This window comes from Euphorbia lathyris, chromosome 5, assembly GCF_963576675.1.
Source record: "Euphorbia lathyris chromosome 5, ddEupLath1.1, whole genome shotgun sequence".
Classification (NCBI taxonomy): domain Eukaryota; kingdom Viridiplantae; phylum Streptophyta; class Magnoliopsida; order Malpighiales; family Euphorbiaceae; genus Euphorbia; species Euphorbia lathyris.
In genome coordinates, this window is record NC_088914.1 from 86,071,452 (window position 1) to 86,086,944 (window position 15,493).

The 15,493-nt window shown below is 36.3% G+C and overlaps 1 non-coding gene across 1 annotated transcript; it reads left to right on the plus strand.

Annotated features, from left to right (window-relative positions):
* Positions 1-14,702: 14,702 nt before the first annotated feature.
* Positions 14,703-14,807, plus strand: LOC136231533 (small nucleolar RNA R71). The gene has a single exon (XR_010689907.1). It is a non-coding gene; the product is annotated as a small nucleolar RNA R71 (small nucleolar RNA).
* Positions 14,808-15,493: the final 686 nt, after the last annotated feature.

Consider the following 15,493-nt stretch of genomic DNA (forward strand, 5'->3'; position numbering starts at 1 on the left):
TTTAGGCAAATACGGCCAAAATGGCATGCATATTATAATTCCGTTATCTTTTGAAGCTAATTGATCTGTCAAAAGTCGCACCAAACGAAGCGTTTGCTCAAAATAAGCGATTAGCGGGTCAATTTAGCCTTTGAACTAATGTTGTTTGGAGTTTATGTGCGTGTGCAGGTTAAAACATGATCAATTTCAGGCAAAAATCATGTCTTGGGGATCCCCGGCAGTCGCTCGGCGAATTGAGCATCGGTGAGCAGCCCAGGCGCTGCTCGGCACATAGCCCGGGCGCTGCTCGGCGAGCTGCCCAGGCACCGCCCCAGCACTGTGCCTGATCACCGAGCAGGCCCTCAGAGGCCTGCTCGCAGAGCAGGCTGTGCCTGCTCGCCGAGCAGCTCGCCCTGCTCGGCGTGCAGACCTGCGGGAATTTGTCAAAAAGATGAAATACAACCACGCCTAGTACATAGGAAGAGTACAAGCTAATTAGCAAGTAAAAAGGGAGAATCCTCCCTTGGAACTAGCTAACCGGACTCAAAGCCGTCTCCTAGGTCGTAGAGGTGGAACTCTCGAGCTTGGTGATGGATGATGGAGCAGAACTTCGATGGAACGTCGGAGCAACCGAACAAGCTCTCGAGGGGGAGAGTTTAACTACAAAAACTTGAATCTAAGTTACAAGGAAAGAAAAGAGTATAGTCTAGCTCTCTAGTATGTAATTGGTGTCTTATGAAGTTCAAGAGCTATCTATTTATAGACATCAAGCAAGGGCAAGTTGGTAATTTCACAAAGTACAAGCATGGACCAATTCCGTCAGAAATCTCCTGCATGTGGACCAATTCCGTGTCTATTTGTCTCAAACACGCCCTGCGTAGCTGGAGTACGCCCCGCGTGTTTGAATCTCTAAAGTTTATTGTTAGAATTGGAGTATGGTACGCCGTGCGTATGTGAAGTATGCCCCGCGTAAATGTGTTCCTGATCTTTTTCGTTGGAGAACTGCCTTATACGCCCCGCGTATAGAATGGTACGCCCCGCGTAAGGATAGTTGACTCTGGGAGACAATGCAGTCTGACTTTCAAGATTAGGCCAATTATTGCCGACAAGTGTCATACGCCCCGCGTAAAATGTCATACGCCCCGCGTATGCTGAGTCAATTCCACATGGTGCCTGCGGATAAGGCAATTATTTCTGGCACCATGTTTCACGCCACGCGTAAGGGTTTCTACGCCCCGCGTATGGGGTGTGTTTTTGCTCCTTTCTCGTACCTGAAATACAACACTTGAGAGCCGAGTTAGCTTGACGTTTTTATTTCCTAAACTAATAAAAAACAAGGAAAATTAACCGAAAGTACGGAGTTTATTATTATTTCGTCATTTTATTCAAAACACTTTATTTTTGTAATTAAACTTATTTATTTCTTCTAAAATCAACCCGTAAATCACGCTAAAAGATAGGGGTAAAATACCCCTATCAAACGTCCTCGGACTTTATAGTTTTACTTGTCCTCAAGTAAAAGAAATCGAAAGACAAGGGATTGAGATTATTAAGAAACAAACCGGCGGTTGGTTTTTGTCACACCCGACCCTAAATGACCTCAATCGGCATCGGGTGTGAAATGGAAAGATAATAATCAATACTTAGGAGTCTCCAATTTATCCACATATCATTATATTACAATTGCAATACCAAAGTTCTAACCATAATTCTAACAATAAGCATCCAACTTCCAAACCTCGCCTAATCGGGCGGTAACCTTCCCTCTATCATGTACTTTCTCACCTAAAAACATTAAAACATTTAAAAATGTGTGTTGAACGATTTTCGCAAGTGCACGGTTTCGCTTGTAGTAATAAAAATATCGATCCCACAGGGATACGTTTTTTAACGAAAAACTTATTTTTGAATCTGTTAATTTCGAACTTGTTAGATTTACTATTAATTGTAAATGAAAAGTGAATTTTGTCTAATTGAATTTAGGAAAAATAATTGTTTAATTGAGTTTGAGGACTTTGAGTATTTGAAAATGCTGGAATAAGATTTTATATTTAGAATAAATCGATTATTAGAAAGATCTTCTGATTTAGGGATGAATTTTACAAAACAGGAACATTTAGAACTTTTAGAAAAACAATGAATGTATTCATTTGCATTAAGCAAAGAAAACAACTTAAACTTTGTATCAATTATGATGATGAAATAAATGACGGAACCTCTAATTAATTGGCTTTGAACGCGACAAAACCCTTTCGGGATAGTTGCCCTTACTCAAATTAAAACTCTTTCGAGATGATAATTTGCCTAAGTGTTCAACAAAGTTTCCTTGTAATGATTTTGAATTTAACTACGTATTAATGAAAACACCAGCCTCACTTATATTGGATTGGTTACCATAAGTGCTGCATAACGATTTATCGAATAGAACGGACTTTATTAGATGAAATATAAATTGATACAAGTTTACAGAGAACATGGAGCATCGAGTTCTTCGAGGGCGTGCAAGTAAACGGCTGATCAGTCCTTTCCTTGGGTTTCCTTAGAGGTTGTCAGGCTCAGGGGCGAACACTCTACTCAATCTTCTCGCTGTAACTTCGTAATAGGGATTCGGTCGGCCACTACCATGATGCAAACTAAAACTGGAACAATGTCTAAACGCTACTGAGTTGTAATTAAACTATAAACAATATGTGTACCTCATCTTGTTTTGTACAGAATCTCATTTCTAACTCTCGAATTGTTTTTACTTAGAACTTAGACATTAGTTCTACGCTCTGATTCTATATTTCTAATTACATAACATTTCATATATCACTCCTCAACATCAACTCTTTATTTATAGATGTTGAAGGTTTGTGTTTGAAGTGATGTGTCCTTTGTGAAAAATTGTATCCGTTGGTTAAGAGTCGTGTCCGTTGTGAAAGGACGTCTTTATCCACTTGAACGAACGCGTTTCTTGGATTTCAACATGTGTTAAATGCATTTGGCATAATTTCTGCACTTACCGAGGATAGGAATCCTCGGCCGTGAATGGGGGAGCATTAAGTTGAACGTTGGACGAAGGGAGGAAATATCTGAACCACGCGTGTCGCGGTCGCGGGTGGGGGATTAGCTGTCGCGGCACGGTGAGTTTTCCATTTCTTTGCTTTCGTTCGTGTCCTCGACTTGGTGCTTTCGATTTACGTCGTCTTTGACTCCTTTTGTATGGTTTTTCTTCTGTTTTAGATCCTTTTTCATTCCTATTTGGATTTTACCAAATATTTAGGCACCTTGCAAGAAAGAAAGATATTTGAGAGTAAAAGTAATCTAAACAGATATAAACAACATAAATTTGTAATAATAATGATGTAAATGTTAATGATATTTTAGGTATATTTTGGGCTTAACAAATCTCCACACTTAATCTTTTGCTAGTCCCGAGCAAAATTTCACTGAATTTATTCCTTAACTAATCTCTTTATGAAAATAAAGCATATATCTTTGTGTTTACTTTTTAAATTAGTTAAGCCGAAAAGACTAACTTCGCATGGCAAATTTATACGCAAAATATCAAACTAACTTAGTATAAATACGATATATCATTCGTCTTGTATTTCAATGTTTAAATTGAAGTACTCGGGACGATGTAAGCACGCATGTTATTGAGTCTTTCATCTCAAGGCATTTCAAAGCATCAAATTTCCTTTCCCAAACTTGAATTATTATATATGAGTATTAAGTTTAATTTATTTGCTTAGTTACGCCCGTGATAAGGGTGGTCTCGACCGTAACTTTATATGCATTTGTTTGTGTTCGCTTAAGAGGTATCGACCATGCCATGGGTGGACGCAATCGTTACTTTAAACTTTAAACACGCTTAATTTTTCTAATTTTAAACGTTCCTTTCATACCTCGATTGTGATAAGGGTGGTCGCAATCATGGCCAAAAGTACGCTTACTTATTTATTTCTTCCCTTTCATACCTCGACTGTGATAAGGTTGGTCTCAATCATGGCCAAAAGTTAAGAATACGATTTATTGATTAATTAATATGAATTGGGAAAAAGAAAGTTAGCACATTCATCCTATATTGACTTAAAATTCAACATGTATTATGGCTATAGTTTCCTTAAAAACTTCAATTGGTGTTAATGTAAGACAAAATCAAAACCGAGCTAAAAATTGTTAGTTTAATTTAATGCCTATAAACCTAATTGAAAATTTAAAATAAGATTTATTGTATCATGGATTTCATGATATGAAATAGAGATTGAAAATAAAGAAATTATTACTTAAATACATTTACTCGAGACAATGTTTTACTTAAAATCGTGTCGAAGATTTGTGAAAATTTTTGAAAAATATTACCCGTATAGAAATATTATTTCTATCGATAATGATAACCTAAAAATAATCATAAAAGAAATTTAACTTATGATTAATTGATAAATGTAAAAATGATATTTCATAAAAAATGTTAAGTTTTTTCATTTGTTGCAATTTATTTAAAAGTGTTGCAATATACGTTGCATTTGTATTTTTGAAAACAAGTGTTGCATACATTCATTCATTCATTTGCATACATTCATTCATTCATTCGTTTGTATAAAAATGATAGATGTATATATCTCCTCCCACACTTAAATTGGACCATGTCCTCATTGGTGCAAAATGGAGATAAAACATTAAAGATTAAACAGACGGAAAGAAATGAAAGATATAGCAAAGAAACCATTCAACACAAAATTAAATTAAAATTGAAATTGTACGAAACATAAGAAAATAAAAATGTACGAAACTTAAATTAAAACAAGAGAAGATAAAAAAAATGAAAGATAAAACCTAAGCATGCGGCGGGGAATCCGGAGGTGTTGGTGAAGTTTCCACATTTCGGCGATGGAAAAATGAAAGCATCCGATGCCGAGTTGATCTATGCTCACGCCTCAAAGTATTGAGGTTGTCATTCATCACCATGTTGTTCTCCACCAAATCATCAATTCTCAAATTCATTTGTCTATTATTGGCATTGATTTGGTTCAAAATACGCCTCAAATCCACCGGATCATTATCTTGAGTTGCTTGGGCTTGTGGTGCATCTTCCGCTCCTTCCTCTGCACCCCCTTCTTCGGTACCTACATTATGGGAACTAGAAGCACCTCCACCCATAGTGCCACGAAGATGTGCAATACGGGTAGCATAAGAAATAAAAACGGGAGGAGCCGCAGAAACCAACAAATGAGCCCGCTCAAGAGCCGCAATGTCCAAAACCGGAACATACCCATGGTAGGTGGACATATCATAAGTTGCCAATTCATCCCGTGCTCCCAAAACAATAGCGGTAATTAAATTACCGAGAGGGACTTGAGTGGTGTGAGCCCTCGAAGCACGATACAAATTGTCAAAAATCATTCCAATGCTATCAACCCTTAAACCCTTGAACAAACAATCCCAAACAAACAAATCCCGGACTTGAATCTTCGAACTCTCAACACGACCAAAAAGTGAAAAACTCAAATACTTGTGAAAGAAAAACACACAATTGTCCTTAATCAATTTGCTTGAAGTGTTTTTAGAGTCGAAAGAGGTTTGATCGGAAAGAGTTTGCCAAAAAGAGTTATTGTCAAAATCCCTAGGCTTATCATAAAAATCACTAGTAGGGAAACCAAACATATTCCCCATAGCCTCATAATCTACGGTATAGGTAGTACCATTATTCCTAAAAGAAATTTCCGTTCTCTTTTTGTTCATCTTTAAAGTAACCAAAAACTCAACCACATACTCTTGAATTTGGGGAAAACGCATAGAAGCAAAAGTTTCCCACCCCAAAGTCTCAATAAAAGCATCAATTTGAGTAGTGAAGTTCAACTTCCTTACCGAATCAAAATCAAGAAACTGCATGTCCACGAACTTACGATGGGCGTGTGAAAAATGCTTGAAACGGCCAACTTCTTCCTCGGAATGAATGTCGAAATAAGCCCCGCAACTAATACGAAGGTGATTAGCCTCAGTGACAGCCGGCTTGTGTCCAACACGCTTTGCTCTAGGCATGGTTATGGTGTTTAGGGTGTAGAGAAAAAGATGAAAAGAGAGAAAAGCTTGAGGTTGAAGATGAAGTAGAAGTTTTGTATGGAGACTTGAATTTGAAAGGGTTAGGTGATGGAAAAGGGTAATGATGAAATTGGGAAGAGTAAAAGTAAGGTATTGGGAAGAGGTTAGAGTAGGGGATTGGTTAAAATTGGAGGTGATGTAAGGTTTGTGTAAGTAATAGGTATATATAGGGTTGAATAGGAAGATTAATAGGTAGAGTAGGAATAGGAAGAGTAATTGGTATAGTTGGAATAGGAAGAGATGGAAGAAATAGGCAAAAATCCGGACTAGGAAGTCCCTAAACAACGCGTGTCGCGACCGAGGACGGACATCCGCGGCCGCGGTACGCGTTGTGCAGTGAATTTTGTTCTGAATTTTTGAGGGATTTTGCTGAAGTTACCGAGAATTTAAGCATTCTCGGCCGCGGATCACCCCTTGGTCACCCAAAATCGGCATATTAACTCCATTTTGTGCAATTTCTTGATAAATTCTATCCTGAACTCCTTGAAAATGTTATCTGTACTTAAAAACATAAATGTAAAACATTAAATGATAAGGAAAACCAAAGGTTTATCCTTATTAATGGAAAAATAAATGAAAATGCTTTAATTAATGAAAGTTAAAGTAAGAATAGGAAAGGTTTGGAACTAAAATTAATTTAAGCATTTATGATCATTTATTAATGTAAGTTAGATGAATCTTTATTTAAGGAATTTGAACTTAGTTATTAACATTTAATTAGTCATGAATGTATTAAAGTTTTATTTAATAGATTCATTAGTGTAGAATAATGAAATTAATGTTAGTGTAACCATATAATAAAAAAAAACAGGATACAAAGCAAAAGAGAAAATTTTTTATTGAATAGAAATATGTACATTATATTTACAAACAAAATAAACAAAGTTATGCTAGAAATTCGCCCCTTTCAATCGGGATTTTCTTAGCCTTATAGCGGTCTATTTTCATCTGCACGAAGGCTTGACGTTCTGGTGTAGAAAGAAAATTTGGGCCTGATCGAAAAACTCGTTTCACTAGACCTTCATATTCTAAAAATTCATAGTCTAGTGTCGGGAAAGATTCAGCATCACTCCAAGGAACAGAAATACTTCCCTTGGTCCCTAGAATTATTCCACATATAATATTCCCGAATCCAACCTTCTTAGCCTTGGATCTAGACGCGGCAATAAGACCCTCCATCAAAATCTTTGAAGAATCAACCACGTTGCCTTGAAATATATCGCCAAGGACATAAAGGTCAGTTTCTTGGACGACTCTACTGAACGTGCGACCGAACAGACTATGACTCAGAAATTTATGAAAATACAACATAGAGTTGGAATAAAAAGACTTATTATAGGCAAGTTTAGGATTGAAAGGCCAGATGCCGGTGAGCATTCGCCAAATATCAGTGGATGTCATGTCTCTTCCATGATGACGTTTGGTAGTATCCTTCAAGGGAAAACCAAACCAAGCATGTAATTCAGGATATCCAAAAGTGAAAGTTTTGCCATCCCGACGAAAACTAAGACGCACCCGACGCTTGTTAACAAAACGAACCGTACAGAAGAACTCTAATATCCAGTCTCCAATTATAGGAAACTTCATATCAACAAATCTGGTCCATCCTAAACGTTCCATGTAGCGACTCATATCGTCTTTAATTCCCAACTGATTGTTAAGAAAGTCATCCATGTATAGCATTCCTACAAAGAATGTGTATCGAAGCCTCAAGAAGCGCCTTCCCTCATCATGATTGAAGATAGGAAAGTTACATCCATAACGCTCTGATATATCTGTATATTTATTGCGTGAAGCAACATCTTTCTTAGAATGAGTGTTTGTGGAAGTCATGGTGTTTGGAATGAGTAAGGAAGAAAGGTTCTGAACTTAATTTCTGGGTAGATGAATTGGAAGAAAATCAGAGAATTGTTCTGACAGAGATAAAAAGGAATGTGACAGAAAACTGAACCTCTAGAACCTATTTATAAAATCCAAGGATGAAAAGAGGTGTTGTTTGTTGAAACACCTTTCCACATAATTTTGATTTGACAAAATTGTTTAAGTATAAATTAGAATACATATTCTAAACACACTAAGTTTAAATGCGTTGATTTATTCTACTAATGTGTTTGTTCAATGTTGAGTATAAATGTTATAAGTCATAAGGACTGGAAGGCCCAAGCCCAATACGGAAGCCAAGGCCCAAGTCAAACAACTCAGTACACTCGGCCCGCGTATGTCAAGACGTTGTCGTTTTGGACAAAAATGCAACTCAGCAAACGGAAGGATCTAGAAGACCTTCAGGAACAACTTCACAATGAAGCTGCTGAGTAGTCTTGACAAAGCGTACAAGACAGCAGACCGGCAGAGGAAAACTTCCAGACAAAGTGTTTCTTCTTTTAGCAAAGTTCAAACGACACAGTATGCTGTCCAGTTGACTTTACCATAAAAGGAGAGACCATCTGCTGTGCTGACCGAGGACAGAAGATACACGATTGTGATTGGCCAAGAGCTCTGTGCAAGTCAGGATGACAACGACACATAGCCGTTTCCCTCCAACGGTTATTTCGAAATTCGAAATGACCGAATGACCAGACGTCTCTATAAATAGTGCCATCACAAGCTTCACAACACACAGAACTTGATCAAGCCATTACGCTGTCCAAATCTCTATAAGTTCTGCAAGCAAGAAGCAAAGCAAAATTCTTACACTACATTTTCATATCTGTGTAAAAGTCTAGAGTGGTTGTTTTCAATCATCTAAGGTGTTCTAGCAATTGTTGTTTAGGACAAAATCTTTATCATTTCTAGAAGTAGAAAGGAGAGGCTGGGTACTCGGTTTTAAGTACTCAGCGGAGAGATTAGGATTGAGTAGAAGTATAGAGGAAGGTACTCTTGTCATACTCAATTGCTGATATTGTAAAAGGTTTGAGGCTCTACCTTTAAAGAGCTCAGTAGAGGATTTGAAATCTCGGAGGTGTTCCGGGGACAGGACGTAGGCTTAGAAGAAGCCGAACCTGGATAAATCTGTTGAGTGAAGTATTTCTAAACCTTAACTCCTTATTCATATTGCTTGCTTAAAACAAACTAAAACTGACCAAGTAAAAGAGGTCAAGCTGAGTTGTGCACTATAAACGAGCAGGTTCAGGAATAGACTCTAAGTGCTATTTCCTGACCTAAGCAACGAAGCTGTCCTAGTCACTAGTTGACTAAGCCAGTGTCTTGCTGAGTGTTAAGTGCCGCTGTTTTATAAACTTTTCTTAAAGAAAAGAAATCTGCCCAAATTATTTAAAAAAGGTAAAATAGTTCCTAACCCCCCCTTGGAACTATATTTGCAACCTTACAAGGGACTAACATTGTTTTGAAGTGAAAAGGCATGAAATCAGACCTCTTTAAAATGAAGAAACTCAATTTTTCGTTTCTAAAAAGTTGTGTCTGCTGGAAAAATGAAGGACACAGGTCTGATTTCTGCAGAAATTCAGTGTGTCGCGACCGAGGATTCTGACCCACGGTCGCGACACGCTGATTTCCTTACGGAAATCAGGCGTCAAAAACCCCTAATCTTTGATCCTCGACCGAGAATCCCTATCCTCGGTAAGTTCAGAAATTTTCCTGTCTATTTGAAATCTATTGAAGCCAGAATTCTCAAATGAGAATCCCAAATCCTCTGTAAGTCCAGAAATTTTCCTAGCTAACCAGATTTACCCAAATTCTCAACTGAGAATTTTTAAATTCTCTATAAGTTCAGAAAATTTCTTACCTTCTTAAGAATTCTAAATATATGAATTCTCAACTGAGAATTTCAAATTCTCAACTGAGAATCACAAAATTTCTTCTAATTCACATTAAATTCCTAAAATTAATTAAAATCATGACTTGAATATATTTTTATATATCTAAAATTTCTAACATAAAATGATATAATCTAAAACAAAATAAAATAAAAATAATAAATAAATAAAAACTATGTGTAGAAAAACGAAATGATTTATATGTCAGGAAATCTTGTTACGAAATTAGTTCCTATTTCGGAAATATTTTCGTAATAAATTTTACATCGATTACCATTAACTTTGAAACGATTACCGTTGGTTTCCTCAAGTTCTAAAGAACCATAGTCGAATGTTTTGACGACTAAATACGGTCCGGTCCATCTGGACTTAAGTTTTCCTGGAAATATACGAAGCCGTGAATTAAATAACAGCACCTTATCTCCAACATTAAAGTGTTTGACTTTGATCTTGGCATCGTGCCATTTTTTCACTCTTTCTTTATAAATCCTCGCATTCTCATACGATAGATGACGTAACTCATCTAACTCATTTAAATTGAGCAAACGTTTCTTTCCTGCTTGTTGTAAATCAAAATTAAGTTTTCTAATAGCCCAATAGGCTTTATGTTCTAATTCTACTGGTAAATGACATGCTTTTCCATATACTAAACGATATGGAGTCATTCCTATTGGTGATTTAAATGTAGTACGGTATGCCCATAGCGCATTATTGAGTTTTTATGACCAATCTTTTCTTGATGACGAAACAGTTTTCTCTAGAATCCATTTGAGTTCTCTATTTGAGATCTCCGCCTGACCATTTGACTGAGGATGGTATGGCGTTGACACGCGGTGGCGTACTCCATACCTTTTCATAAGCATATCAAAATTCCGATTTATGAAATGGGTACCGCCATCACTAACAACGAATCTAGGACAACCAAATCTACAAAATATATCGTCAAGAAAATTAACAACTACTTTAGAATCATTCGTAGGGGTCGCAATTGCTTCAACCCACTTCGAAACATAATCAACGGCTACTAATATGTAAGTTTTACCATTGGAAGGCGGAAAAGGTCCCATGAAATCAATTCCCCACATGTCGAAGATTTCAACTTCCAATATGTTTGTGAGGGGCATCTCATCTTTCCTTCCTAAATTTCCCGTTCTTTGGCATTTATCACAACGAGTAATAAATGAACCAACGTCTTTAAACATCGTAGGCCAAAAGAAACCACATTCCAATATTTTAGCTACCGTTTTATTAACTCCAGTATGTCTTCCATATGAGCTGGAATGACATTCCGTTATTATAGATTCATATTCATTTTCTCCAACACATCTCCTAATTATCCCGTCGCCACATGATTTGAACAGAAAGGGATCTTCCCAAAAATACTGTTTAATATCGAAGAAAAATTTCCTCCTTTGTTGGGAAGATAATCCTTCCGGAACAATATCGGTTGCAAGATAATTAGCAAAATCTGCATACCATGGTGACATGATATTTTCTACTTGATAGAGATGTTCATCGGGGAAATCATCTCGTATACCGATAGTTTCACCTATAGGACCGTTTTCATCTTCTAGTCTCGATAGATGATCGGCGACAAGGTTTTCTACTCCCTTTTTGTCTTTAATTTCTATATCAAATTCTTGTAACAACAAAACCCATCTAATCAGACGCGGTTTTGCATCTTTCTTAGCAAACAGATAACGTAAAGCTGCGTGATCTGTATAAATAATAACTTTAGATCCTAACAAGTATGACCTAAACTTATCACATGCAAATACTACGGCTAACATCTCTTTTTCTGTTGTTGTGTAATTTAACTGTGCACCGGACAATGTGTGACTTGCATAATAAATAACATGTAATTTTGTATCCTTTCTTTGACCTAAAAAACATCCTACTGCTAGGTCACTTGCATCACACATGATTTCAAAAGGTAAATCTCAATCGGGTTTAGCAATTATGGGTGCACTGACTAAGGCTGTTTTCAATGTTTCGAAAGCTTTAATGCAATCTTCATTAAAATCGAAGGTTGAATCCTTCATAAGCAAATTAGTAAGTGGTTTGGAAATCACAGAAAAGTTTTTTATAAATCGTCTGTAAAAACCTGCATGTCCTAGAAATGATCTTACTCCCTTGACAGTTGTTGGTGGGGGTAATTTTTTTATTACTGAAGTTTTTGCTCTATCCACTTCTAATCCTTTTTCAGATATTTTATGACCTAAAACAATTCCTTCGTCAACCATGAAATGACATTTTTCCCAATTTAATACTAAATTCGTTTCTTCGCATCTAGAAAGAACTTTATCTAAGTTTTTTAAACATGCATCAAAAGAATCTCCATAAACTGAAAAATCATCCATAAATACTTCCATGATATCTTCGATGAAATCATTAAAAATTGCAGTCATACAACGTTGAAAAGTTGCTGGTGCATTACATAGACCAAAAGGCATTCTTCTATATGCAAATGTTCCATAAGGACATGTGAAGGTTGTTTTATCTTGGTCATCCGGGTAAATATATATTTGAAAGAATCCGGAATAGCCATCAAGAAAACAATAGAATGCATGACCGGCTATTCTTTCGATCATTTGATCAATGAAAGGTAAAGGAAAATGATCTTTCTTAGTTGCCTTATTTAGGTTCCTATAATCTATACTATTTAGGTTCCTATAATCTATACAAACCCTCCAACTAGTGGTGGTTCGCGTAGGTATTAATTCACCTTCATCATTCCTTACTACAGTTATGCCTCCCTTTTTGGGTACACAATGGATTGGACTAACCCATTCACTATCCGAAATAGGATAAATGATTCCATTGTCTAAAAGTTTAGTAATCTCATTTTTGACTACTTCTTTCATATTCGGATTTAAACGTCTTTGTCTATCCGCTTTAGGTGGCTTATCTTCTTCTAGGTGAATCCTATGCATTACAATACTAGGATTGATTCCTTTTAAATCTGAAATCTGCCATCCCATACTTCCTATTCTATTTCTAACAACTTCTTTCAAATTTTCTTCTTGATTTTCTGTTAATTTGTTAGAGATGATTATAGGTAGAGTATCACTTCCGCCTAGGAAAGTGTATCTCAGATGGTTTGGTAATTCTTTAAGTTCTAATTTATGTGGAACTACTACTGAAGGCGGAACTGGTCCATCTTCTCGAATCAAAGGCTCTGGGTCCTTATCTTCTAATTCTTCACCCATTATAGGTTCTATTATTTCTTCTCTTTGAACAATGTCATTAACACATTCTTCAACTAAATCAAGCTTCATACAAGCGAAATCCTCCATAGGATATTTCATCGATTGATTCATATCGAACTCGATCTTATCGTCACCTATTCTTAAAACTACTTTTTCTTCCGACACATCAACTAGAGCACGTCCCGTGTTCATGAACGGTCTACCAAAGATTAGCGGACAATTAACATCATAAGCAAAATCTAAGATAACAAAATCAGTAGGAAAAATAAATTTGTCAACTTTCACCAAAACGTCTTCAATTATACCATATGGTCTTTTAGTGGATTGATCCGCTAATTGCAAAACCATATTGGTACGTTTGATGTCTTCTTCTAAACCTAATTTTTCAAAAATAGACAATGGCATCAAGTTTATACTAGCTCCTAAATCACAAAGACAACTTGGGAATTCCATATTTCCCAATTTACACGGAATGGTAAAGCATCCGGGATCTTTGAGTTTAGTAGGTAATTTGCTTGATACTATCGAACTACAATCTTCAGTAAGCGAAATGGATGAAATTGCTTCCCAACTAATCTTTTTTGAAATTAAATCTTTCAAGAATTTTCCATAGTTAGGAATTTGCGTAATTGCATCCATGAATGTTAAATTTATATGAAAATTTTTAAGTTTATCTAAAAATGATAAGAGTTATTTATCATGGTCCTTATTTCGGACCCTGTGTGGAAAAGGTGGTTTTGGTACAAAAGGTTTCGTACTAGAGTCAATTGGTGTATCTTTTTGTTTTAATGTATCTTCTTTGGATTGTGGTAAATCATTTCCAGGTAAAGTTGAATTTCCGGGCATTTCCGGACCTAAATAGTTTTTCCCTGAGCGAAGAGTGATAGCCTTAACATGCTCTTTCGGATTTTCTTCCGTTTGGCTGGGAAGACTTCCCTCTTTGTGGGATGGAATTGATTTAGCAAGTTGTCCAATTTGAACCTCCAAATTATGGATGCTAGATGATTGGTTTTTGATAAGCTGATCGAATTTACTTTCGATCCGTTTAAAACCATCGTCTTGATTACTTACCTTTCCATTCATAGCATCTATAAATTTGTCGATTTTTGAAGATAAAGTGCTAATCGTATCTCTTGTTTGATTTTGATAATTATTTACACGATATTGATTAGCATTTGCATTATTATTATTATTATCTTTCCAGTTAAAGTTAGGATGATTTCTCCATCTAGGATTATAAGTATTAGAATAAGGATTAGTAGTTTGGTTTTGTCCTTGGACAAAATTTACCTGTTCTATCTCATTCATACCTTCGTAATCAATGTCTCTCTGGATTGGATCATTAGGATCGCATGGTGCCATAAACTTATCAATTTTGTGCGATAAGGCAGAAAATTGGGCTTGTAACATTGCTACTGGATCAAGATTCATTATACCTTTAACCGATGATGTACCTGAGGATGATGGTTTCGCCGTTGGTATATGTCCACGCTCTGCGGGCCACATACTGCTGTTGATTGCCATTTCCTCCAAAAGTTCTCTTGCTTGGGCGGACGTCTTCTTCATAAATAACCCTCCAGACATAGCATCTAATGAACCTCTAGTCGTAGGATTTAATCCATTATAGAATGTCTGCATTAAAAGTGCATCTGGCAGTTGGTGGTGTGGGCATAAACGTTGAAGTTCTTTAAAACGTTCCCAAGCTTCATAAAGAGTTTCATTATCATTTTGTGTAAAAGATGTCAATTCTTTAATGACTTGCGGTTTTTGCTAAGGGAAAATATTTTGATAAAAACGCTTGGGCTAATTGGTCCCAAGTTTCAAATGTTGCAGCAGGCATAGAAGTTAACCAAATTTTTGCCTTATCCTTCAAAGTGAAAGGAAAGAGGCGAAGTTTGATTGCTTCGGCTGTTACATCAGTAATTTTAAAAGTATCACAAATTTCTAAGAAATTTGTCAAATGTGCATTAGGGTTTTCGTTAGGTAGTCCATAAAACGTTACGTTGTTTTGCAACATATTAAGCAAAGCATGCTTAATTTCAAATTGATTTGCGTTTATACGGGGTCTAACTACACTATTAGTTACACCGGCCATTCCTGGCCTAGCATAATCCATAAGTGTCGGTGGATCGGCCATATTTTCTGGCTGGATTTTTTTGGTTTTTATGGGTGTTTTGTCTTTGTTTTTCTTGTTTTTCTTGTTTTTCTTAAGTGTTCTTTCAATTTCTGGATCAAAAGGGTCTGGTGGCGTGCCCGAACTTCGCGAACTGCGCATGAACTTGAAATTGTTACACGAGCCAAACTACCTTCAAAACAAAATTGAAAACAAATATGTTATAGAAACTGAAAATAAAATATAAAAGTTGTATAAAAAATAATGTGTAAACCTAGATTCGAAAATAAAATACGAAAAATAAAAATTTTGTTAAAAATTTTGGCGTATCC